The following is a 6,597-nucleotide window of genomic DNA, read 5'->3' on the forward strand; positions in this document are numbered from 1 at the left end:
ACCTCCATAGATGTGGGCACAGGAGGGCCTCAACCCCAGATCTGAAACCCCAGGTCTGAGTGAACCCAAGGCGAGCAACAGCTGGGGCTCAGGGAGCAAGAAAGGACGGAGCAGTCACACTCCTCCTCCCGAGGCAGGCACAGGGCCCCGGGGTAGGAGGTCGTGTTTGCTTTGGTCCTGGAGGCCCTGAGCTCCTCGGACTTCTGACTGTGTCCTTGATTCTTCCCACCAGGCCTTCCGGGACCTCAGCTGTGGGACAATGAGGCTCCTCAATATCTTCCTCACTGCTCTCTCGATCCTCTTCCAGGTACTGCCCGGTAAATACCTGCCACAATGACCTTTCTTATCATTCCTTGGTTTTTCCTTCCCTAAGTCAACCATCATCAGAAAGTAAAGCGTGACAGAGCTACTAGTAGGTCACTTCCACACCCAAAATTAGGCACTGAGTGATTAGAGAATTCTTTCCAAAGCATGTAGTTGTGTCTTCATAACTTTAAATGTCTTGTTGGTGGTAACTTTCTCCCTCCTCTCCTTTTCCTGGAATGAGCTGGATGATTTGTGAACTAAGTCAGTTAAATCACTTGGTTGGTATAATCCAGTATGGAGACAAAGTTCCTTTATTCAGGCCCAGACTGGAGACCTCTTGCCACACGTCACAGTTTGACCTTGAGTTCCACTGGACAAGGCCTCCATCTGACGAGCCTGTGAGAGCTGGGTGGGTTTTGCATGATGGGGAGGGGGGGTGACTGGTGAGGCACACGGTTAACTGACCCTGCAGTTAACACCCGGGTGTTCCTGTGGCAGGAAGGAGAGAGATATATATACATATGTATATATATATTTTGGCTGCGCTGGGTCTTCATTGCTGCGCGGGCTTTTCCCTAGTTTTGGAGAGCGCAGGCTACTCTCCAGTTGCAGGGCACAGGTTTCTCATCGCAGGGGCTTCTCACTGTGGAGCCCGGGCTCCGGAGCACAGGCTCACGGTGGTGTCTCAGGGGCTTAGTTGCTCCCACACGTGGGATCTTCTCGAACCAGGTTCATCAGCAACACTGACATCTTACGTCAGAGCAGAGGGTGAGGGATACGAGGGGGATGTTTGCTATTGGTGTTCAGCTGGGAAAGAAGGGGATCCCAGTCAGATGGTGAGACCCCAGATTTCCTCATGGGACTTCCACGAGGCTTCGTATAAATGTCTTTTCCTTTTCCAGACAGCACTAGGGCGCTCAGTTTTGAAAGACCCTGCTATCTTCGGGGTGGAATCTGCCTGAAGCGAGGGACGCTGAGCTGTGAGCCCTTCAGAGGACCTTGCCGGGCATTCACCGTTTGCTGCAAAATAAAGCCGAGCTGATGGAGGCAGCCCAGCTGAGGAACCCCGCGAGAGACCCAGAGCAAGTCTCCTCTTGTGCAAATAAAAGCAGACAGTTCTCACATCTACATAATCGAATGTTTTATCATTAGGACTGATCAAAGTTGTTTTCAGGGTAGGCAGGGTAGGCAATGGGAGGGAGACAGTTATAAGAATTAAATTTATATTATGATTTAAATGTTGCAAAGTGTTTTCATTCACAGAGCAAATGTGACCCTTTGGCCCGAGGCTGGAGTCCTGAGAGAGGTGCGATCATTCAGTGTCTTCCTTGTTCACTTGTCTTGTCCAAGGCGTGGCCCCTGCTGTAGTTTGCTGAGTAGACCGCCTCTCCATACAGGTGTCACTCTCCTCCCTCTGGGGAGGGAGCAGGCCTTGACAGGACCACAGCTTTCTGCAGTTTACAGAGCAGGTTTAGGGCGGGAGGACAGAGACAGGATGCAAGGTGCCCAGGAAGCAGGGGACAAAGAGGAAGGACAAGAGACATGAGCGTTTTTCCAAAACCTGAGCAATCTCACGGGAAAGAAAGAGTGTGACTGGCATTGCGGTGAGGTGACGAGGACCAGTTCTATAACTGGGTCCCAATCAGTGATGAGAGCTTCCCTGGTGGCTCAGATGGTAAAGAATCTGCCTGCTATGCAGGAGACCCAGGTTTCATCTCTGGGCTGGACAGAACCGCTGGAGGAGGAGACAGCAATCCACTCTAGTATTCTTGCCTAGGAAATCCCATGGACAGAGGAGCCTGGTAGGCTACAGTTCATGGCCTCGGGAAGAGTCAAACACCACTGAGTAACTAATACTTTAATTTGACTTTCAATCATGAATAATTAAAGAAAATTCAGAATAGGTTTGCAGATGAACAATCAGTGTACTGTTTCTGGCTTCTTTGTTTTACCTCAGGGTTTTTTTTTTTTTTAATTCCTCAGCCAAAGTCACATATTTCAAGCCTCAGCATCATCATAAATTATAATAACTGGTAATGAAAGTCACTGCATTGTTCTTTATAAAAATTATCCTGCTTATTCTTGCAAGTTTTCCCTTTACAGGGAATTTTAAAATCAGCTTGGTCAATATAAAAATATTTTTAAATCCTAATTTCTAGATTATCACTAGTGTATGAAAAGTCGTGAGCCAATTTATCATTCTTTTAAAATGTATAATAATTTTCACTTGATTCTAATACTTAATCCTTGAGGAAGGAGACCAGTAGAACATCCTGCAGTAATAAAGAAGTCAGTATCTAGAGTCAGATTCCTGATTCCAACTTTAATTTCACCACATACAAACTCGAACACCACACTGAATATCTCTAGTCTTATTTTTTCCTCATGGATACCATTAGGGATGATATTAGTATTGGTGTAAGGTAAGACTAGTTTACTTCTAGTTGTAGGAAGGCCATCATAATTACCTTCAATACGCTTCACTTGGTGGGTTCTGATTAATTGCATAAATGTAGGATTAGTAATCAGCCATCATCTTGAGATGAGAAGGAAAATACAAGAATTCTTGAGTCAGTCACTCTGAAGACATTTGTTACAGAAAAATGCTTCATTCAGAATAAGGAGGATCATTTCTTATGAGAAGCCCAAGATTTTCTGGGTGAGAAAAAACTGAAATCTCACCCCCAGCTGCTGAGACTTAAGTTAGGGACCGCTCAGCCAAAGCCCGGGGACAGAGGAGAGAAACAGCAGGTTAAGGAAAGCCAGGAGGAGGGTGCCTGGAGGTCTGTTAGCATCACTGACGCCATCTTGGGCTCGTGCAGCTCCTGCCGTCCTGCTGACCCTGCCCGGAACTGGCTTGTGCGGTGAATCACGTCTCTGTCATCAGGGTCTTGTAGTTAATAGATATTGTTTAATAACCATTAGGACCAGGCAGCCTCTATGCTCTGTTAGTCCCCAAACAATAAGGAAAACCTTCCCTGATGTAGTCCCGTGTGACTAGTTACCCTTTCACAAATCTTAGGAAAATAGATTCCTATTTCCAACCCCCCAGCCACATACACCAGGTTAGCAACAAAATAGCCCCAGTGGCTCCTCAGAGGGAGGAGTGAGCTGTGAAAGCTTTGGAGCTCTACTCTGTGAGTAAGTAAGGTGCTCCCCCAACCTTGGTAAAAAACGGACTTATTGATTATACCTAGCGGCCTCCTCATTTTTTGGTCTCAAGATGCCATCTCAGTTTGGTGAGCTGTTTTCATTCCTTCTGTCCTTCATCAGGGACACTAAGCCCCTGTCCCAAACTTGTTTTGATTCAGGCTTTGGCTAAGGAGCAAAGCCCTTCGACTTTCACTTACCCTGGAACTATGCTGTGTTTTATAGCACAAGAGTCAAGAACATGAGGCTTTATTGGTCATTAGACATCACCATGGCCTGGACAGGGCCCTGAGTCAGAAGGGTCATTCCTAGAGCACAGATAAAGCCCATTGTCAGACTCAGGGGGACCATCTTCTGTACAAACTGAGCCAAGTGACATGCTAGAATAGATCTCAGACACCTCTCAGCCCTCTGAAGGGAGGTGAGTCCTAAACCGTGCGATAGTTTTCCTTCTCGAAGTCCCATTCAGTTAAGCGCAAGAGTGACTATCAGAAAAATAAAAGATTGTATCTTGACTGTACTTGTGCCTGAGTTGAAGTAGTGGATGGTACTAACTCCATGAACGCAAATGGGAAAAACGTCATCTAAACTATTCACAGTTTCCCATAGATTAAGTGCTCCATCAATTTTAATCATTCTTTTAGATTTTTATTTTCTTGAGGTAGACCATTTTTAAATCTTTATTGAATTTGTTACACTATTGCTTCTGTTTTATGTTTTGTCTTTCTGACCACAAGGCATGTGGGATCTTGGCTCCCCAATCAAGGTTTGAGCCCATATCACCTGCACTGGAAGGCCAAGTCTTAGCCACTGGACTGCCAGGGACATCCCATCTATTCATTCTTATTTTTACTGTCATCATCGTTGTTCTTTTCCGGTCCTGCACCCATTAAGAGCTAACAAAAGAAACCCCTCCAGCTTTGCCTGGAACATTGTTAGTCATTGCTCCTGTTTATGTCACGGGCTTTCGAAGTCCAGCAAATATTTCAGTTAGTACTCAGATCAGAATTGAAGACTCTCTTCCACATGCAGTTGCCCTGATTGGACCTATAGTAGCTCTGGGTCGCTTTTTATTCAACCCACTGAAGTGCTGTTTGTTTTCTCCTTTCCAGGAACTTGTGAGGAGTCTCTTCTGAATCAGCCTTGAAGCTGTCTTACCTCCTCATCTTTGTTGTCTTCTTTTCTCAACTGATACTGGGTAAATGGTCTCTGGCATTTCCCTGTCATGTCTGAGTTCAATTTCCTTTCTCCAACCTGCTCCACTTTCAGAAAGATACCCTGCTGTCCCCAAAGCAGCTCAGGGATGCTAATCTGGGAACAGCAGAAAAGGGAAGGTTACCAACTGGCTTTGCAGAAGGCCATCTGCCCTGGAGGCATAGAGAAGAAACCCTGAAATCAATGGGAAAGAATGGAAACAAACCACCATCTGCTTTCTTTAAAGTCTAATATGATGACATAGTCATATCATACATAGTCTCCTTTTTTAAACCTTCCACCTACTGACATATGTCTGAGCTGATAGCAGTGCCTAAAGTTTACCATTTGCCTCATTCCAGAGGCATTTTGTTCCTGGCTGCAGAGCAAGAAAAAAGAGGAAGCTTAGAGGTATTTTTTAGAAGGAGATAATTCATATAGGTAGAACCACAGCATTTTGGGAAAAAACACAGATGTATATTCTGCCCCATATCTTGAGCAAGGGGTGGCAGGGATGAGAAAAGAAGGGGAGGTGGGGGTCTGACCCCTGTGTGATCGCTCCTCGCATCACAGAAGTGCTGACTGTCACGGGACAGCTCAGAGGGCAGTAAGATCACTTGGGTGTGCGGGAGCAGAGTGGCTGAGAGGGGCTGGAGGGTCCCTGAGAGCCAGCACCTTGCCCCCTGCAGGGAGTCTTATCTTTTGCCGCCATGTTGTGCTCGGTGCCCACCGCCCTTCGTCCTCTGTCTCCCCTGACTCACTTCCTCCAATCATCACATCACACCATGTGGTCGCTCAGTCATGTCCGACTCTTTGTGACCCCATGATCTGGCCAGGCTCCTCTGTCCATGGGATTCTCCAGGCAAGAATAATGGAGCGGGTAGCCATGCCCTCCTCCATGGGATCTTCCTGACGCACGGATATATCCCAAATCTCCCACATTGCAGGCAGATTCTGGACCATCTGAGCCGCCTAATGTAAATACACTCATCTGAGCAATCATTCCTTTCCTAGGTCTCACTGCTCAGGGCTCCTCGTGCTTCCCAGGGTGTTAGCTCACAAAAACCTGATAGATACTGAGCTAAGCGAGCAGGGGCTGGGTGGATACAGTAGCTCCCCAGATGCCCACCCCCAGACCCCGTCCTCCGTCTGCTTCTGGTCCACAAGCCGCTCTCTGCTGTGGGCCCACTGGGCACAGTCGTCGCTTCTGTGGCCTCACTCAGGTGAGTGACCCCAGGTCAGTTTCCTCACTGGGCTAATTTTCAATCAGAGAGAAGGGGACTGGGCCTTCGGGAAGAATGAAGAGAGAGCCACAGAACTGCTTGTGGGAGATTCTCGGCGCAGCGCTAGGACATCCGTGGGTCCCAGCGATGGGCGGTCCAGGGGTCAGAGCTCCTGGGTCACAGCTGCTGTGATGAAGCCCAGGGTGGCGTGGGCGGGCATCAGGACAGCCTCCATGATGTGGCACAGGGCTGGGGGTGCAAGGACCTGTGATGAGCAAGCTCTCTGCTAGAGACTGAGTGCTAGCACCTTCTCTCCAGCCTGTGGGAAAATGGGCAGTTCAAGAAAGTGGAAACAAGGTTGACGTCCCTGAGTGGGCAGAGCAGGGAGTGTGAGCCTGCCGCCAGCCCTGGCATTGACCCCACAGGGCGTTGACCCCTCAACAAGCTGAGGCCAATGAGAGCCAGCCCTCTGACCACTCAATCTGGGTTCCCAAGTTGGTGATCTCTACTAATGACTCAGAGTGGACATGCTGGACTTAGAGGGTCCTTTGGGGGCCCTTGCTTATCTCCCCAGGAGAAGGCAATGGCACCCCACTCCAGTACTCTTGCCTGGAAGATCCCATGGACAGAGGAGCCTGGTAGGCTGCAGTCCATGGGGTCGCTGGGAGTCGGACACGACTGAGCAACTTCACTTTCACTTTTTACTTTCATGCATTGGAGAAGG

The 6,597-nt window shown here is 48.1% G+C and overlaps 1 long non-coding RNA gene across 1 annotated transcript; it reads left to right on the top strand.

Annotated features, from left to right (window-relative positions):
* The first annotated feature begins 7 nt into the window (after window positions 1-7).
* Window positions 8-1,544, top strand: LOC120859578. Its single transcript, XR_005720114.1, has 2 exons — window positions 8-307; window positions 1,209-1,544. It is a non-coding gene; the product is annotated as an uncharacterized LOC120859578 (long non-coding RNA).
* Window positions 1,545-6,597: the final 5,053 nt, after the last annotated feature.

Source organism: Oryx dammah, unplaced genomic scaffold (genome assembly GCF_014754425.2).
Source record: "Oryx dammah isolate SB20612 unplaced genomic scaffold, SCBI_Odam_1.1 HiC_scaffold_1690, whole genome shotgun sequence".
NCBI lineage: Eukaryota > Metazoa > Chordata > Mammalia > Artiodactyla > Bovidae > Oryx > Oryx dammah.